Source organism: Chrysemys picta, chromosome 4 (genome assembly GCF_011386835.1).
Source record: "Chrysemys picta bellii isolate R12L10 chromosome 4, ASM1138683v2, whole genome shotgun sequence".
Taxonomy (NCBI): Eukaryota; Metazoa; Chordata; order Testudines; family Emydidae; genus Chrysemys; species Chrysemys picta.
This window is the reverse complement of record NC_088794.1, coordinates 24,992,266-25,013,136: the sequence shown is the minus strand read 5'-3', so window position 1 is coordinate 25,013,136 and position 20,871 is coordinate 24,992,266. Positions and strand designations below refer to the sequence as shown.

General features: G+C 49.7%; 1 protein-coding gene across 1 annotated transcript in view; it reads right to left on the bottom strand.

Annotated features, from left to right (window-relative positions):
• Nucleotides 1-20,871, bottom strand: part of LOC101952840 (glycine N-acyltransferase-like protein 3) — a 57,894-nt gene that overhangs the window by 14,054 nt on the left and 22,969 nt on the right. The gene's annotated exons all lie outside the window — the stretch shown is intronic.

Genomic DNA, 20,871 nt, shown 5'->3' with positions numbered 1-20,871 from the left:
CCATCTTTCATGCAGGTGAGGCTAGGGGAGTTGTGTCCGTTTTCCATTCTGTATGCTATCTTAATCTTGTCACCCTTGTCAGGAGGGGTCTAGGTGTGTCTCCCAACGCCCTTCACTGCTCTCTGCAAGACTTTTCTCTGACTGGTTTTGGTTCAAGCAGAGACTGGTCGGGGGGGAACGGTGTCTTTCATGAGTCAGACAGGCCAGATACTGCGCCCTGTTTCCCCAAGAGCACAGAAGTGACTGGTATCAAGTCCCCCCGTTGATGGGGTGCTTGCATTGAGCAAGTATCCCCTTCACATCCTTACTCCATGGTATTGCGTCTGATCGTCTGTCCATTGCAGCTGCCGCATCAGTCGTTGTGTCCAGCAAACCAGCAGAACCAGAGGAATTGCTAGTATAATTTGGAAACCAATGATCATCACAATGGGGTGAAACATGATATTTAAAAGACCTGTTGCACTGGGCCTCTACCCAAGAGTGAGGGCCTGTGTTTTCACCTTAATGGCAATGAGACCCATTCCCAGTGAAATGGGGGAAACCTCCTTGTGGAGCTCAGGATAGGCATTTAAATGTTGTACAGTCCATAGGGCACAGTAAATGTAATATCACAACTAACAATGGTGGTTACATTACAGAAACAGCAATTAACGTAAGGCACCATGGGTTGGGCCCAATGTCCATTAATCAATACGATATTGCATCTTGTCCTTACACACACACATGCTTTACCAACATAGACAATAGCCCCCTCTTCTTGGATAACATCGAAGGAACAGTGAGACTTATTCCCAGGTTGGCCATTCATCCCAACCCTTATGGCTAGTTCCAATCAAGGGAGCACATGCAGGAGTAATGTGAGAGATATTCATGCCCTCTAAGTGAATTTGATCCTCCTTTAGAGAAATCTGAGGTTGAAGAATCAAATGTTCTTGTTGATCCAATTTCAACACATGGGGTCCTGAAATTGGGGCTCTTAAACGTCAGAGGGGAGAAAGGTTTGTGATCAGAGGGTCGAAATTTAAAACTGTTTTTTGTTATTGGCCCAATTCCACTCTGTACAAACCGGGCTCATGAAATCCCTCCAAAATGGCAATATACCCATAGAATTTAAACCAAATTGCTGGCATGAGCGTGTCACAATGTGTGTCCTCTAATGGAACTACCCAGTCTGGGGAACCTTGCTGAATCAGGTCATGCCCAGCTAAAGTCCAGTTCAGCGGTTCCCAGTTTACGAGGAACTGTGTGATATTCTTGCCTGCTGGCGTGATTGCAGACAGCTGCAGTTCATCTCCGGGTAACGGAGGTGTCTAAGTTCCAATGACAATGATGACACGTAGGGGCATGGTTGTTCCTCAAACAGCGGAGGAAACCAGGGCTACCCTGCATCTTCCGACATCCAGGAGGCTGTCACTGGGTGTGTTTGATGGTGTATGTCCCGTTCTAGACCACAACGGTTTACAGAAGACTGGGATGGAATCTGGGGTGGTTTTAGTTTCATAACAAAACTTGAGTGACTCTCCGGTGGCACTCTGCATGCTATTGGCAATGTTTTCCCAGGGGCAACCCGAGGAGTTGCCAACAGTGTAGAACTGGTAGCGATACTGCAAGGCCAGGGGTTTGTTCCCATTCCCATAGAATCGATTCACCTGGCACAGCAATTTACTTCCTGGGCTCCAGCTGGCAAGCACCTCCAGAGGCTCAGAGGGATCACAGGTACAGCATAGAGCCTGGACAGCATCAGACTCGAGACACTTATGAACAGCAGGGTGCTGGTGCACCGGTAGGATGTCATGGCTCGTGTTCCGGACCTGTGAGGGGGCAGAGAAGAGAGAACACGCTCCCACACTCCCCCAGTATATACTGGGAGAATCTGGGACCAATAAGTCTTTGCTTCATTGCTAAGATGAGTAACATATTTTCAGCAAAGTTCTTGGCAGATTCCTGAGGCAGCTGGTCATCAGTGTCCAGCATTATAATCTTCACTTATAGTTCCCTCACCCACAAAGCTGGAAAATGAGGGATTTATTTTCTTTGTTTTGCTGCTCCAGTTCCAGTTAGCAAAATGCATGTTAGACTAGTTTGGCTGCAAAGAAGAATTCTATGTATAGTGGGGAGAACACCTGATACCTGTCAGGCTGCAGAACCGGGCTGACATCAGAATCCAAACATCCTCTGGTCAGTGCAAGCAGAGGCATTCCTCTAAAGATTTGGACTTGATTCATAGATTCATAGATTCATAGATTATATGACTGGAAGGGACCTCGAGAGGTCATCGAGTCCAGTCCCCTGCCCGCATGGCAGGACCAAATACTGTCTAGACCATCCCTGATAGACATTTATCTAACCTACTCTTAAATATCTCCAGAGACGGAGATTCCACAACCTCCCTAGGCAATTTGTTCCAGTGTTTAACCACCCTGACAGTTAGGAACTTTTTCCTAATGTCCAACCTAGACCTCCCTTGCTGCAGTTTAAACCCATTGTTTCTGGTTCTATCCTTAGAGGCTAAGGTGAACAAGTTCTCTCCCTCCTCCTTATGACACCCTTTTAGATACCTGTAAACTGCTATCATGTCCCCTCTCAGTCTTCTCTTTTCCAAACTAAACAAACCCAATTCTTTCAGCCTTCCTTCATATGTCATGTTGTCAAGACCTTTAATCATTCTTGTTGCTCTTCTTTGGACCCTTTCCAATTTCTCCACATCTTTTTTAAAATGCGGCGCCCAGAACTGGACACAATACTCCAGCTGAGGCCTAACCAGAGCAGAGTAGAGCGGAAGAATGACTTCTCGTGTCTTGCTCACAACACACCTGTTAATACATCCCAGAATCATGTTTGCTTTTTTTGCAACAGCATCACACTGTTGACTCATATTTAGCTTGTGGTCCACTATAACCCCTAGATCCCTTTCTGCTGTACTCCGACCTAGACAGTCTTTTCCCATTCTGTATGTGTGAAATTGATTTTTCCTTCCTAAGTGGAGCACTTTGCATTTGTCTTTGTTAAACTTCATCCTGTTTAACTCAGACCATTCCTCCAATTTGTCCAGATCATTTTGAATTATGACCCTGTCCTCCAAAGTAGTTGCAATCCCTCCCAGTTTGGTATCATCCGCAAACTTAATAAGCGTACTTTCTATGCCAATATCTAAGTCGTTGATGAAGATATTGAACAGAGCCGGTCCCAAAACAGACCCCTGCGGAACCCCACTCGTTACGCCTTTCCAGCAGGATTGGGAACCATTAATAACAACTCTCTGAGTACGGTTATCCAGCCAGTTATGCACCCACCTTATAGTAGCCCCATCTAAATTGTATTTGCCTAGTTTATCGATAAGAATATCATGCGAGACCGTATCAAATGCCTTACTAAAGTCTAGGTATACCACATCCACCGCTTCACCCTTATCCACAAGGCTCATTATCCTATCAAAGAAAGCTATCAGATTGGTTTGACATGATTTGTTCTTCACAAATCCATGCTGGCTGTTCCCTATCACCTTACCACCTTCCAAGTGTTTGCAGATGATTTCCTTAATTACTTGCTCCATTATCTTCCCTGGCACAGAAGTTAAACTAACTGGTCTGTAGTTTCCTGGGTTGTTTTTATTTCCCTTTTTATAGATGGGCACTATATTTGCCCTTTTCCAGTCTTCTGGAATCTCTCCCGTCTCCCATGACTTTCCAAAGATAATAGCTAGAGGCTCAGATACCTCCTCTATTAGCTCCTTGAGTATTCTAGGATGCATTTCATCAGGCCCGGGTGACTTGCAGGCATCTAACTTTTCTAAGTGATTTTTAACTTGTTCTTTTTTTATTTTATCCGCTAACCCTACCGCCTTCCCATTAGTATTCACTATGTTAGGCATTCCTTCAGACTTCTCGGTGAAGACTGAAACAAAGAAGTCATTAAGCATCTCTGCCATTTCCAAGTTTCCTGTTACTGTTTCTCCCTCTTCACTAAGCAGTGGGCCTACCCTGTCTTTGGTCTTCCTCTTGCTTCTAATGTATTGATAAAAAGTCTTCTTGTTTCCTTTTATTCCCGTAGCTAGTTTGAGCTCATTTTGTGCCTTTGCCTTTCTAATCTTGCCCCTGCATTCCTGTGTTGTTTGCCTATATTCATCCTTTGTAATCTGTCCTAGTTTCCATTTTTTATATGACTGCTTTTTATTTTTTAGATCGTGCAAGATCTCGTGGTTAAGCCAAGGTGGTCTTTTGCCACATTTTCTATCTTTCCTAACCAGCGGAATAGCTTGCTTTTGGGCCCTTAATAGTGTCCCTTTGAAAAACTGCCAACTCTCCTCAGTTGTTTTTCCCCTCAGTCTTGATTCCCATGGGACCTTACCTATCAGCTCTCGGAGCGTCCCAAAATCTGCCTTCCTGAAATCCATTGTCTCTATTTTGCTGTTCTCCCTTCTACCCTTCCTTAGAATTGCAAACTCTATGATTTCATGATCACTTTCACCCAGGCTGCCTTCTACTTTTACATTCTCAACGAGTTCCTCCCTATTTGTTAAAATCAAGTCTAGAACAGCTTCCCCCCTAGTAGCTTTTTCAACCTTCTGAAATAAAAAGTTGTCTCCAATGCAGTCCAAGAATTTGTTGGATAGTCTGTGCCCCGCTGTGTTATTTTCCCAACATATATCCGGATAGTTGAAGTCCCCCATCACCACCAAATCTTGGGCTTTGGATGATTTTGTTAGTTGCTTGAAAAAAGCCCCATCCACCTCTTCCACCTGGTTAGGTGGCCTGTAGTAGACTCCTAGCATGACATCTCCCTTGTTTTTTGCCCCTTTTAGCCTAACCCAGAGACTCTCAACACTTCCGTCTCCTATGTCCATCTCTACCTCAGTCCAAGTGTGTACATTTTTAATATATCATTGATGTGATGCAGTATAAATGTCATGGATAATTCAGACCACTGGGGAGAAACAGAATCAAAAACACTGTTTAAACAGTGTCCCTTCTGTCCCACCCAGGGCTGGATCTAGGCATCAGTGTTCCAAGCATGTGCTTGGGGCGGCACTTTTCAAGGGGCCAGGAGCCGGGTCCTGCCTGCATGGCTGGGTGAGGATGGCTTTAAACTGGGGCCATGACTCGTGCCTGGCCAGGTTCCTGCAGTTTATATGCATCACGGTGCCGTGATCTGCCAGAGGCATGGGGGGAGAGGTGTCAGTTTTTGCAAAGTCAAAAAACTCTTCACTGGGAGGCTGCACCAAAGTGGCCCTTTGCCAAAGCGGCAGAGGGTGACAGCAGGGCTGAGGGAGCCCTGGGCAGCCCTCCCTTACCCCACGCAAATGAGGCTGAAATCACCTATCTGTACTTATGCCAGCTGGGCCAACCCCCCAGGCTCCACCACCTGGCACTACTGCCTGGGGGACCCCTGAGGCTGGCAGAGCTGTGGCATGGGGCAGGTGGCTAGTGGTGGAGCCTGGGGTTTGGCCCAGCTGGCATTTCTCAAAGGATAGGGCACAGGCCTGTCTGATGCCAGGCTCTGGGATGAGGCCAACAGCTGACAGGAAACCATGAGTGGAGCGTAGCGGAGGAGGAAACCACTGCTGAAGGGGCATCTGTTCAGTGGTTGTGGGTGGGGAACTGAATCAGAGGACACAGCCAGAGACACTAAGGGGTAGAACTGGGTGTTTACTTATGATTCATAAGTACAGATAGGTGATTGGGTTTCTCAATCTGAGAGTCAGGACACAAAAATGTGTTGCCAGAATATTTGAAAGGGTCGCATGGCTGCTACTGTGGTTACTGTCCCATGGCACTAGCTGGACTCGCCTCCATGATCCAGGCACTGCAACCTCTGGGGTCCCGATGGCATTTAGGTTTGGCCCAACCGCCATGATGATGGGAGGCCAAATTTGAGTGAGTGGCACTGCATCCCCATGAGCCAGGGCACAACTCCAATCTCACAAATTTGGTCCAGTCAGGGGGGTGGGACCAAACCTGAGCGGCACTGAAACCCCAGAGGTTGCAATGGCCAGAGCAAAGAGCCAACCCCAGCCAGCCCCACACCACAGGAGCTGCCATTTTGAGGTGAGTGCCGGACAGGACCCAACCCCCCCACAGGACACAAAATCTGACAGAAACTACCCCAGGTCCTCCACCCCCAGACGATTTACTGGGTCACAACAGTTACAAACGGGTTCTAAGACCAAAAAGGTTGAGAACTACTGCTGTAGAGTGGAAAGGTTCCTAATCCCAATCCCTGCCCCTCTGAACCAGTTTGGTCCCCGCCCTGGGGCCACCTAGAGGGAAACAGACCTGAATCCCAATCCCTGCCCCCTGAGTTAGCCTGGCCCTCACACCATGGCCCACCCAGAGCAGAAAGGCCCCAGGTCCCACTCCCCAGCACCCGAGAGAGCCAGGCCACGCAGGTGCAGCATGGTGGCTGAGGGCGGCACCTCTTTGTGTGGCCATGTGAGGACGGCTTTGAACTCAGGCCACGAATCCACCAGCATCTCCTGCACTGCGGGGTTCCTGCAATTTATGGTCATCACGGTGCCATGGACCTGCCAGTGACATGGATGTGGTGGGGGTTAGCGCTGGGGGCGGGTCAGCAATTGCAGTTCTCACGGCTCTGTCAGGAGCCTCCCAATGTTTATCAGGGGGTTTCAGCGTCTCGTGATCTTCTGCGCCTTGGCAGTTTTTTGCCCTTCTTCAAAATAGCCACCCTCTCCCATCCCTGCCAATGGGACTGACACCACAGGCTGCCTTTAGTCAAGATGGATACCACCTCACAATGATTTCAGTGGGCTGAGGCCAGGGAAGATGGTGGTCTCCTGCCCCCCACTCTGGTGTTACTCTCCTGATTTTTGGTTTCTGACCCCTGATATGTGGCCCCTGGGCTGGTATCACGGGGAGACCCTGACCGTGACCCTGACCGTGGCTGGGTTAGGGTTGCCAGGCATCCGGTTTTCATAGACCCTGGTGGCTTCGGTCAGCACCGCTGACAGGTCACTAAAAGTCCAGTCGGTGGCACATTGGGGCTCAGGCAGGCTCCCTGCCTCCTCTGGCACTGTGCGGCAGCAAGTGACCCGCGCCCCACGCTGCAGAGGAAGGTGAAATACCCCAGGGCCTCTGCCAATCTGCCCTGGAGGAAAATTTCTTCCCGATCACAAATATTGTGATCAGCTAAACCCATAGCATGTGGATGTAGAAGCACTTTACACCAATATTCCACATGAGGATGGACTACAAGCTGTCAGGAACAGTATCCCTGATGAGGCCACAGCACGCCTGGTGGCTGAGCTTTGTGACTTTGTCCTCACCCACAGCCACTTCAGATTTGGGGACAACTTATACCTTCAAGTCAGTGGCACTGCTATGGGTACCCGCATGGCCCCACAGTGTGCCAACATTTTTATGGCTGACTTAGAACAACGCTTCCTCAGCTCTTGTCCCCTAGTGCACCTCCTCTACTTGCGCTACATTGATGACATCTTCATCATATGGACCCACGGAAAGGAGGCCCTTGAAGAATTCCACCTGGACTTCAACAATTTCCACCCCATCATCAACCTCAGCCTGGACCAGTCCACACAAGAGATCCACTACCTGGACACTACAGTGCAAATAAGTGATGGCCACATAAACACCACCCTATACCGGAAACCTACTGACCGCTATACGTATCTACATGCCTCCAGCTTCCATCCAAAACACATCACACGATCCATTGTCTACAGCCAAGCCCTAAGAAACAACCGAATTTGCTCCAACCCCTCAGACAGAGACAAACACCTACAAGATCTTTATCAAGCATTTTTAAAACTACAATACCCACCTGGGGAAGTGAGGAAACAGATTGACAGAGCAAGATGGGTACCCAGAAATCACCTACTACAGGACAGGCCCAACAAGGACAATAACTGAACACCATTGGCCATCACATACAGCCCCCAGCTAAAACCTCTCCAGCGCATTATCCACGATCTACAACCTATCCTGGAAATTGATCCTTCACTCTCACAGACCTTGGGGGGCAGGCCAGTCCTCGCTTACAGGCAACCCCCCAACTGAAGCAAATACTCACCAGCAACTACACACCACACCACAGAAACACCAACCCAGGAACCAATCCCTGTAGCAAACCTCGTTGCCTCATCCCCATATCTACTCTGGCGACACCATCAGAGGATCAAACCACATCAGCCACACCATCAAGGGCTCATTCACCTGCACATCTACTAATGTTATATATGCCATCATGTGCCAGCAATGCCCCTCTGCCATGTACATTGGCCAAACCGGACAGTCCCTCCGCAAAAGAATAAATGGACACAAATCGGACATCAGGAATGGTAACATACAAAAGCCAGTAAGTGAACACTTCAATCTCCCTGGTCATTCTATTACAGATTTAAAAGTCACTATCATTGAACAAAAAAACTTCAGAAACAGACTTCAAAGAGAAACAGCAGAACTAAAATTCATTTGCAAATTTAACACCATTAATCTGGGCTTGAATAAGGACTGGGAGTGGCTGGCTAATTACAGAAGCAGCTTTTCCTCTCCTGGAATTGACACCTCCTCATCTATTATTGGGAGTGGACTACATCCACCCTGATTGAATTGGCCCTGTCAACACTGGTTCTCCACTTGCGAAGTAACTCCCTTCTCTCCATGTGTCAGTATATAATGCCTGCATCTGTAACTTTCACTCTATGCATCTGAAGAAGGGAGGTTTTTACCCACTAAAGCTCATGCCCAAATAAATCTGTTAGCCCTGGTCTACCCTACGAGTTTAGGTTGACTTTAGCAGGGTTAAATCGAATTAAGCCTGGACACGTCCACACGACGAAGCCCTTTGTTTCGACTTAAAGGGCCCTTTAAACCGGTTTCTTTACTCCACCTCCGACGAGGGGATTAGCGCTAAAATCGGCCTTTGCGGGTCGGATTTGGGGTAGTGTGGACGGAATTCGACATTATTGGCCTCCGGGAGCTATCCCACAGTGCTTCATTGTGACCGCTCTGGACAGCACTCTCAACTCAGATGCACTGACCAGGTAGACAGGAAAAGCCCCGCGAACTTTTGAATTTAATTTCCTGTTTGCCCAGCGTGGAGAGCATAGGTGACCACACAGAGCTCATCAGCACAGGTAACCATGATGGAGTCCCAGGATTGCAAAAGAGCTCCAGCATGGACCGAACGGGAGGTACAGGATCTGCTCGCCATATGGGAAGACTTATCAGTGCTAGTTGAACTGCGTAGCAGTAAACGAAATGGCAAAATATTAGAAAAGGTCTCAAAGGCCATGAAGGACAGAGGCCATAACAGGGACGCACAGCAGTGCCGCATGAAAATTAAGGAGCTAAGGCAAGTCTACCACAAAGCCAGAGAGGCAAACGGAAGGTCTGGGGCAGAGCCGCAAACATGCCGCTTCTAAGCGGAGCTGCATGCCATTCTAGGGGGTGCAGCCACCACTACCCCAACCGTGTGCTTTGACTCCGTCAATGGAGAAACACGCAACAGGGAAACAGGTTATGGGTACGCGGAAGATGATGATGATGAAGACAATGAAGATAGCTCACAGCAAGGAAGCGGAGAAACCGGTTTCCCCAACAGCCAGGATATGTTTATCACCCTGGACCTGTAACCAGTAACCCCCGAACTCACCCAAGGCATGCTCCCAGACCCTGAGGGCACACAAGGGACCTCTGGTGAGTGTACCTTTGTAAATATCACACATGGTTTAAAAGCAAGCGTGTTTAATGATTAATTTGCCCTGGCAATCGTGGCCAGTACAGCTACTGGAAAAGTCTGTTAACGTGTATGGGGATGGAGCGGAAATCCTCCAGGAACATCTCCGGAAAGCTCTCCTTCATGTACTCCCAAAGCCTTTGTAAAAGGTTTCTGGGGAGGGCTGCCTTATCCTGTCCGCCATGGTAGGACACTTTACCACACCAGGCCAGTAGCACGTAGTCTGGAATCATTGCATAACAAAGCATGGCAGCGTATGGTCCCGGTGTTTGCTGGCATGCAGACAACATCCATTCCTTATCTCTCTTTGTTATCCTCAGGAGAGTGATATCATTCACGGTCACCTGGTAGAAATGGGGTGATTTTATTAAGGGGGCATTCAGAGGTGCCCGTTCCTGCTCGGCTGAACAGAAATGTTCCCCACTGTTAGCCATGCAGTGGGGGGGGGGGGAAGGGGTGAAGGGATCATCCCAGAGAATTGGGTGTATGTGTGTGTGTGTGGGGGGGGTAGTTGGGTTTGTGCTGCATGTTAACCCAGAAAGCCCAGCCCCTCCTTTTACACTGCAAACCCATTTTAAATGGCCAACCCAACTGGTCCTTGGTATGGGAAATGAGGGCGCTACTGTTTGAAACCATTCCCACATGTTATGGGGGTTAAAAAAGCCAAAAAAATATGGCTTACCATGGCTGCCTGCAAGCCGAATTCTGTTGCCTGGCACCGCGTGAGTGATCTCTCACACCAAACCGGCAGGCCCTCAATATAAGAGGAAAAATGCAACCTTGTAATGAAAGCACATGTGCTGTGTAATGTGAACAGCAAAATTTAACATGAAAGAGTGTACCCATTGTTCTCTAAAATGTGTCTTTTTTAACCACCTCTCCCTTGTCCTCCACCAGCTGCAAATGTTTCTCCTTCGCAGAGGCTAGCAAAGATTAGAAGGAGAAAACGGCGGACTCGGGATGATATGTTCACGGAGCTCCAGATGTCCTCCCATGCTGAAAGAGCACAGCAGAATGCATGGAGGCAGTCAATGTCAGACTACAGAAAAGCACAATATGAACGAGAGGAGAGGTGGCGGGCTGAATCGTGGGATGAACAGAGCAAGTGGCGGGCTGAAGATGATAGGTGGTGTCAGCTTGCAGACAGAAGGCAAGAATCGGTGCTCTGTCTGCTGGAGCATCAAACTGATATGCTCCAGCGTATGGTTGAGCTTCAGGAAAGGCAGCAGCAGGAGCAGAGACCGCCGCTACAGCCCCTGTGTAACCAACAGCCCTCCTCCCCAAGTCCCATTGCCTCCTCACCCAGACGCCCAAGAACACGGTGGTGGAGCCTCCGGCCACCCAGTCACTCCACCCCAGATGATTGCCCGAGCATCGGAAGGCTGGCCTTCAATAAGTGTTAAAGTTTTAAAGTTTTAAACTTCCCTCCTCCCCCACCCCTCTTGGGCTACCTTGGCAATTATCCCCCTGGTTGTGTGATGAATTAATAAAGAATGCATGAATGTGAATTAACAATGACTTTATTGCCTCTGCAATCATAGAATCATAGAATATCAGAGTTGGAAGGGACCTCAAGAGGTCATCTAGTCCAACCCCCTGCTCAAAGCAGGACCAATTCCCAGCTAAATCATCCCAGCCCGGGCTTTGTCAAGCCGGGCCTTAAAAACCTCCAAGGAAGGAGACTCCACCACCTCCCTAGGTAACGCATTCCAGTGTTTCACCACCCTCCTAGTGAAATAGTTTTTCCTGATATCCAACCTGGACCTCCCCCACTGCAACTTGAGACCATTGCTCCTTGTTCTGTCATCTGCCACCACTGAGAACAGCCGAGCTCCATCCTCTTTGGAACCCCCCTTCAGGTAGTTGAAGGCTGCTATCAAATCCCCCCTCATTCTTCTCTTCTGGAGACTAAACAATCCCAGTTCCCTCAGCCTCTCCTCATAAGTCATGTGCTCCAGACCCCTAATCATTTTTGTTGTCCTCCGCTGGACTCTTTCCAATTTTTCCACATCCTTCTTGTAGTGTGGGGCCCAAAACTGGACACAGTATTCCAGATGAGGCCTCACCAATGTCGAATAAAGGGGAACGATCACGTTCCTCGATCTGCTGGCAATGCCCCTACTTATACAGCCCAAAATGCCGTTAGCCTTCTTGGCAACAAGAGCACACTGTTGACTCATATCCAGCTTCTCGTCCACTGTGACCCCTAGGTCCTTTTCTGCAGAACTGCTACCTAGCCATTTGGTCCCTAGTCTGTAGCAGTGCATGGGATTCTTCCGTCCTAAGTGCAGGACTCTGCACTTGTCCTTGTTGAACCTCATCAGGTTTTTTTCGGCCCAATCCTCTAATTTGTCTAGGTCCCTCTGTATACGATCCCTACCCTCTAGTGTATCTACCACGCCTCCTAGTTTAGTGTCATCTGCAAACTTGCTGAGAGTGCAGTCCACACCATCCTCCGGATCATTAATAAAGATATTAAACAAAACCGGCCCCAGGACCGACCCTTGGGGCACTCCGCTTGAAACCGGCTGCCAACTAGACATGGAGCCATTGATCGCTACCCGTTGAGCCCGACGATCTAGCCAGCTTTCTATCCACCTTACAGTCCATTCATCCAGCCCATACTTCTTTAACTTGGCGGCAAGAATACTGTGGGAGACCGTATCAAAAGCTTTGCTAAAGTCAAGGAATAACACATCCACTGCTTTCCCCTCATCCACAGAGCCAGTTATCTCATCATAGAAGGCAATTAGGTTAGTCAGGCACGACTTCCCCTTCGTGAATCCATGCTGACTGTTCCTGATCACTTTCCTCTCCTCTAAATGTTTCATAATTGATTCCTTGAGGACCTGCTCCATGATTTTTCCAGGGACTGAGGTGAGGCTGACTGGCCTGTAGTTCCCCGGATCCTCCTTCTTCCCTTTTTTAAAGATGGGCACTACATTAGCCTTTTTCCAGTCATCAGGGACCTCCCCCGATCGCCATGAGTTTTCAAAAATAATGGCTAATGGCTCTGCAATCTCACCTGCCAACTCCTTTAGCACCCTCGGATGCAGCGCATCCGGCCCCATGGACTTGTGCACGTCCAGTTTTTCTAAATAGTCCCGAACCACTTCTTTCTCCACAGAGGGTTGGTCACCTTCTCCCCATGCTGTACTGCCCAGTGCAGCAATCTGGGAGCTGACCTTGTGCGTGAAGACAGAGGCAAAAAAATCATTGAGTACATTAGCTTTTTCCACATCCTCGGTCACTAGGTTGCCTCCCTTATTCAGTAAGGGGCCCACACTTTCCTTGATTTTCTTCTTGTTGCTAACATACCTGAAGAAACTCTTCTTGTTACTCTTAACATCTCTTGCTAACTGCAACTCCAAGTGTGATTTGGCCTTCCTGATTTCACTCCTGCGCGCCTGAGCAATATTTTTATACTCCTCCCTGGTCATTTGTCCAATCTTCCACTTCTTGTAAGCTTCTTTTTTGCGTTTAAGATCAGCAAGGATTTCACTGTTTAGCCAAGCTGGTCACCTGCCATATTTACTATTCTTTCTACACATCGGGATGGTTTGTTCCTGCAACCTCAATAAGGATTCTTTAAAATACAGCCAGCTCTCCTGGACCCCTTTGCCCTTCATGTTATTCTCCCAGGGGATCCTGCCCATGTGTTCCCTGAGGGAGTCAAAGTCTGCTTTTCTGAAGTCCAGGGTCCGTATTCTGCTGCTCTCCTTTCTTCCTTGTGTCAGGATCCTGAACTCGACCATCTCATGGTCACTGCCTCCCAGGTTCCCATCCACTTTTGCTTCCCCTACTAGTTCTTCCCTGTTTGTGAGTAGCAGGTCAAGAAAAGCTTTGCCCCTAGTTGGTTCCTCCAGCACTTGCACCAGGAAATTGTCCCCTACACTATCCAAAAATTTCCTGGATTGCCTGTGCACCGCTGTATTGCTCTCCCAGCAGATATCAGGGTGATTAAAGTCTCCCATGAGAACCAGGGCCTGCGATCTAGCAACTTCTGCTAGTTGCCAGAAGAAAGCCTCGTCCACCTCACCCCCCTGGTCTGGTGGTCTATAGCAGACTCCAACCACGACATCACCCTTGTTGCTCACACTTCTCAACTTTATCCAGAGACTCTCAGGTTTTTCTGCAGTTTCATACCAGAGCTCTGAGCAGTCATACTCCTCTCTTACATACAACGCAACTCCCCCACCTTTTCTGCCCTGCCTGTCCTTCCTGAACAGTTTATATCCATCCATGACAGTACTCCAGTCACGTGAGTTATCCCACCAAGTCTCTGTTATTCCAATCACATCATAGTTCCCTGACTGTGCCAGGACTTCCAGTTCTCCCTGCTTGTTTCTCAGGCTTCTTGCATTTGTGTATAGGCACTTAAGATAACTCATCGATCGTCCCTCTTTCTCAGCATGAGACAGGAGTCCTCCCCTCTTGCGCTCTCCTGCTTGTGCTTCCTCCCAGGATCCCATTTCCCCACTTACCTCAGGGCTTTGGTCTCCTTCCCCCGGTGAACCTAGTTTAAAGCCCTCCTCACTAGGTTAGCCAGCCTACTGGCGAAGATGCTCTTCCCTCTCTTCGTTAGGTGGAGCCCGTCTCTGCCTAGCACTCCTTCTTCTTGGAACACCATCCCATGGTCGAAGAATCCAAAGCCTTCTCTCCGACACCACCTGCGTAGCCATTCGTTGACTTCCACGATTCGATGGTCTCTACCCCGGCCTTTTCCTTGCACAGGGAGGATGGACGAGGCATGGTAGATACACTAGAGGGTAGGGATCGGATACAGAGGGACCTAGACAAATTAGAGGATTGGGCCGAAAAAAACCTGATGAGGTTCAACAAGGACAAGTGCAGAGTCCTGCACTTAGGACAGAAGAATCCCATGCACTGCTACAGACTAGGGACCGAATGGCTAGGTAGCAGTTCTGCAGAAAAGGACCTAGGGGTCACAGTGGACGAGAAGCTGGATATGAGTCAACAGTGTGCTCTTGTTGCCAAGAAGGCTAACGGCATTTTGGGCTGTATAAGTAGGGGCATTGCCAGCAGATCGAGGAATGTGATCGTTCCCCTTTATTCGACATTGGTGAGGCCTCATCTGGAATACTGTGTCCAGTTTTGGGCCCCACACTACAAGAAGGATGTGGAAAAATTGGAAAGAGTCCAGCGGAGGGCAACAAAAATGATTAGGGGTCTGGAGCACATGACTTATGAGGAGAGGCTGAGGGAACTGGGATTGTTTAGTCTCCAGAAGAGAAGAATGAGGGGGGATTTGATAGCAGCCTTCAACTACCTGAAGGGGGGTTCCAAAGAGGATGGAGCTCGGCTGTTCTCAGTGGTGGCAGATGACAGAACAAGGAGCAATGGTCTCAAGTTGCAGTGGGGGAGGTCCAGGTTGGATATCAGGAAAAACTATTTCACTAGGAGGGTGGTGAAACACTGGAATGCGTTACCTAGGGAGGTGGTGGAGTCTCCTTCCTTGGAGGTTTTTAAGGCCCGGCTTGACAAAGCCCGGGCTGGGATGATTTAGCTGGGAATTGGTCCTGCCTTGAGCAGGGGGTTGGACTAGATGACCTCTTGAGGTCCCTTCCAACTCTGATATTCTATGATTCTATGATTCTATGACCACTTGCGCCTCAAACTCCTTTATCCTTCTTCCCAGAGCCACGTAGTCTGTAGTGATCCACTCAAGGTCATTCTTGGCAGTATCATTGGTGCCCACGTGGAGAAGCAGGAAGGGGTAGCGATCCGAGGGCTTGATGAGTCTCGGCAGTCTCTCCGTCACATCGTGTATCCTAGCTCCTGGCAAGCAGCAGACCTCTCGGTTTTCCCGGTCGGGGCGGCAGATAGATGACTCAGTCCCCCTGAGGAGGGAGTCCCCGACCACCAGCACCCTCCTCCTCCTCTTGGGAGTGGTGGTCGTGGAACCCCCATCCCTAGGACAGTGCATCTTTTGCCTTCCAATCGGTGGAGTCTCCTTCTGCTCCCTTCCCTCAGATGGGTCATCTAGTCCACTCTCCGCATTAGTACCTGTAGAGAGAACATGGAAACGATTGCTCACCTGTATCTCCATTGCTGGTGCATGGACGCTCCTCTTTCTCCTTCTGGAGGTCACATGCTGCCAAACCTCCTCACAATCCTTCTGTCCCTGCTGCGCCTGCTCTGAATCTTCAGAACATTGTGGCCGTAGAAGCATCTCCTGACGTCTGTCCAGGAAATCTTCATTTTCCCTTATGCAACGCAGAGTCGACACTCGTTTCTCCAGCCCTCGAACCTTCTCTTCCAACATGGAGACCAGCTTGCACTTTGTACAGACAAAGTCGCTTCTGTCCTGTGGAAGAAAGACAAACATGGCACAACCTGTGCAGGTTACAACAGCTGATCGCTCACCTTCCATATCACCGTCCTCTTAAGAGCTTCCTCAACTGTTGCAGGAACTACTCAGAGAAACCTGCAGATGAAAGCCTCAGTGCGCTCTCCCCACGCGAACTCCCAGGCAAACTCCCGCTGTTAGCCTCTGCTGTTCGCCATTCGAGCAAGCGTGGCTCGAAGGGGGGAGGGGAGAGTGGGGTGATTGGTTTACAGGGAAGTAGAGTGAACCGGGGGGGGGGGGGCAGAGGGTTCATCAAGGAGAAACAAACAGAAGTTTCACACCGTAGCCTGGCCAGTCACAAAACTCATTTTCAAAGCTTCTCTGATGCATACCGTGCCCTGCTGTACTCTTCTAACCGCCCTGGTGTCTGGCTGCACGTAATCAGCGGCCAGGCGATTTGCCTCAACCTCCCACCCCGCCATAAATGTCTCCCCCTTACTCTCACAGATATTGTGGAGCGCACAGCAAGCAGCAATAACAATGGGGATATTCTTTTCGCTGAGGTCTGAGTGAGTCAATAAGCTGCGCCAGCGCGCTTTTAAACATCCAAATGCACATTCCACCACCATTCGGCACTTGCTCAGCCTGTAGTTGAACAGGTCCTGACTACTGTCCAGGCTGCCTGTGTATGGCTTCATGAGCCATGGCATTAAGGGGTAGGCTGGGTCCCCAAGGATCACGATAGGCATTTCAACATCCCCAACAGTTATTTTCTGGTCCGGGAAGAAAGTCCCTTCCTCCAGCTTTCGAAACAGACCAGAGTGCCTGAAGACGCGAGCATCATGTACCTTTCCCGGCCATCCCACGTTGATGTTGGTGAAAAGTCCCTTGTGATCCACCAGGGCTTGCAGCAGCATTGAAAAGTACCCCTTGCGGTTTATGTACTCGGTGGCTTGGTGCTCCGGTGCCAAGATAGGGATATGGGTTCCGTCTATTGCCCCACCACAGTTTGGGAATCCCATTGCAGCAAAGCCATCCACTATGGCCTGCACGTTTCCCAGAGTCACTACCTTTGATATCAGCAGGTCTTTGATTGCCCTGGCAACTTGGATCACAGCAGCCCCCACAGTAGAATTGCCCACTCCAAATTGATTCCCGACTGACCGGTAGCTGTCTGGCATTGCAAGCTTCCACAGGGCTATCACCACTTGCTTCTCAACTGTGAGGGCTGCTCTCATCCTGGTATTCTGGCGCTTCAGGGCAGGGGAAAGCAAGTCACAAAGTTCCATGAAAGTGCCCTTATGCATGTGAAAGTTTCGCAGCCACTGGGAATCGTCCCAGACCTGCAACACGATGCGGTCCCACCAGTCTGTGCTTGTTTCCCGGGCCCAGAATCGGCGTTCCATGGAATGAACTTGCCCCAGTAACACCATGATTTGCACATTGCTGGGGCCGTACCTTGTGTGAGGGCTGTGTCCATGTCAATTTCCTCATCACTCTCGTCGCCGCGCTGCAATCGCCTCATCGGCTGGTCCTGGTTTTGCTTTGGCATGTCCTGGCTCTGCATATACTCCAGGACAATGCGCGTGGTGTTCATAGTGCTCATAATTGCCACGGTGATCTGAGTGGGCTCCATGATCCCAGTGCTATGGCGTCTGGTCTGAAAAAAGGCGCGAAACTGACGGAGGGAGGGAGGGGCAGCTGACGACATGGCGTACAGGTACAGGGAATTAAAATCAACAAAGGTGGCTGTGCATCAGGGAGAAACACAAACAACTGTCACACAGAATGGCCCCCCCAAAGATTGAACTCAAAACCCTGGGTTTAGCAGGCCGTTGATTTCACGGAGGGAGGGGGAAGCAAATGAATACATCTATTTTTTACATCTTAAGCTGGCAGCAGACGATGCAGCATGACTGATAGCCCTCGTCATCTTCTGGGTGCTTGGCAGAAGATACTGTACTAAGACTGCTAGCCATCATCGTCAAGATGGTTCAATAGGACTGCCAGCAGGACTGAGTCTCCAAGAGACAAAGCATGTCTGACCAGGTGCCTATGATTGAACTGGAGTACGACAACGACGGATACCAGTCGTAATACACCATCTACTGCCAAAAGGCAAGGGCCTGCTGCTGTGTAGCAATGCAGCCCCATGTCTGCCAGCACCCAGATCGCCAATGAAGGCTACCAGTCATACTGCACCGTCTACTGCCAAAAGGCAATTAGCTGCTGCTGTGTAGCAATGCAGTACCACGTCTGCCGGCACCCAGATGACATCTGGTGATGGTGAGCTAAGCTGAGCTGAGCGGGCTCCATGCTTGCTGTGGTATGTTGTCTGCACGGGTAACCCAGGTAAAAAGGCGCGAATCGATTGTCTGCCATTGCTCTGACGGAGGGGGAGGGGCCTGACAGCATGTACCCAGACCCCCTGCGACACTGTTTTGCATCATCAGGCATTGGGATCTCAACCCAGAATTCCAATGAGCGGCGGAGACTGCGGGAACTGTTGGATAGCTACCCACAGTGCAATGCTCCGTTAGCCTCGGTACTGTGGACGCGATCCGCCGGCTTCATGCACTTAGAGCATTTTATGTGGGGGGACACACAATCGACTGTATAAAACCGATATCTATAAAACCGGCTTCTATAAATTCGACCTAATTTCGTAGTGTAGACATACCCTTAGTCTTTAAGGTGCCACCAGACTCCTTGTTATTTTTGTAGATACAGAATAACACGACTACCCCCTGATACTTGACTTTTATAAGACAGGTTTTCCATTCCTTGGATCATCCTAGTAGCTCTTCTCTATACCTGTTCCAGTTTGAATTCATCCTTCTTAAATGTGGGAGACCAGAACTGCACACAGTATTCCAGATGAGATCTCACCAGTGCCTTGTATAACGGTACTAACATCTCCTTATCTCTACTGGTAATACCTCGCCTGATGCATCCCAAGATCTGCCTCACCTGGACAATCTCTGTGCTAGGGTAAGGAGCAGTCCTGGAGAAGACAGTGCAGTCCCTGCCTAGCAGCACCTGGTCCTGTCTTCGCTGGATCTCTCCCTTGAGTACTGCTCCAGCATCTTAACCCTGAGCGAATGAACCATTAGCAGAGTCTGTGTCTGGCCCTGAGCCGGGGGCACCTCCCTGAAGTCACAAGGCATCATCAAGCTCCTTCCATGGGCAGTGAGGGGTGAAACGATTTCCTAGGGCCAGTGGAGTAGAATTCTGAGGAAACACGAGCACAGCAGGAGGGGGGCATGGGCAAACCAACTCTGCTGGTGCCCCTCTATCCTGACCCACAGTCCCTGCTATCCCAGCCCTGGGCTCCTGCATAGCAGCTCTGCTAACTCTGTCTCTGTCTCTTGCTTTGATAGAGGGTTCTGCTGGGATGGGAGCCTCCAGTCTGGGCCCCTCTTTTTGGCTGCATCCTTCCCTCTGGCCTGTTTCTCTCCCAGCCCTGTCCCCCGAGGTGTGTGTGCCCTACATTCAGTGCTTGTTTTGCTCATACAGAGGCTGGGATTTCACATAGGTCACTATCAGCACTGGGGAGGGGCCATGGGATCCAGTCTGGGCAGGTTTCACCTACAACAAGATGGAAGCCCTCTGGGATGTGGCTGTCATGGTTCATTACCCGCTGGGAGCAATACAATCAGTATCTGCCACGACCTAGCGTCATATTTATTACTTAGCTGGAATCCAGCATCAGAGAACCCGAGCTGAAGGCAGAGGCCATGTTGGCCGCAGCAACTCTGTGGGATCGATCTTGATTTGCCCTCCTTTTGTCTCTGCATCCCCGTGTGAGTTCCTGGGATGCTGAGTCTCTGGGGTTCTCACAAACACAGTCACCTCCCTCACACCCCGTGTCTTTCTTCCAAGCTGCAGCAGAGCTGTGTCCATGTCTCCTGCTCCCTTGCGTGCTAAGTCACTGGCAAACCATGGAGTTAATGTTGCCCAGAGGTTCCACGCGCCCTTCCAGAATGTCAAGCCCAGCAAAACTCTCACATCAAAAAACCAAGCAATGGGGAGTTAAGGTGCCTGCCCATGGTCCTTAACTCTGCCCCTAGAGCTGTCAAGAGCCCCTGGGCTCCAGCTGTCCTCAGCGCATTATGTGTCACTGTACTGAATGGGGGAGGGGTTAGCTGGAGCAACTAGGCAGAGCTGTGACTGAGACAAAGTGGTTTGGGGAGGCTGTTCCCTTCAACAGAGGTGAGTCCCTCTTCCCGCTCCTCCCCCGCAGTGTGTGATCAGAGGAAAGATTCACGGGTACCCTGCGAGATGTATTTTGCCTCTTTCCAGTGCTGAGTTGTGTACGTTGTGTCACTAATGGGGCACAGGGTCTTCCTGCCTCAGGGACTGTCATCAGTGAGGTGGGTATGCATGAAAGTAAATGACAGTGTAGTGTTAGAAGGCCTCATGTACCTGAAGGGGACGAGGTTGAAGGGGTTGTTAAACTGAACAGATGTGATGTGGAGCAGGATCAAGCCGTGTCTACACTGAAAACGCTGCAGCGACAGTTCTTCCACCTATAGCCCTGTCTGCACGGGGACTTAGGTCGGTGTAACTACATCATTCCAGAATGGAGATTATCCCTGAGTTGATCTAACTTTGTTGTGTAGATCAGTCCTTAGTGTTTGTGCCGGGCAAGGGTAGGGAGCCCCTGTTCAGTACAATGCAATGACGGTGTGTGAGTAGGTGTGTTATGGGTGTATTGAGGCATTCCTTTCTCCCCCGCCCTTCACCTTGCACACTTGGTAACAGTGGAATGGAGATAACGGTCATGCTTTGTAACGTTTGCAGTGTGTAGTGGGTGTATTACCCAAAATCTTTTATTTTATTTTATTATA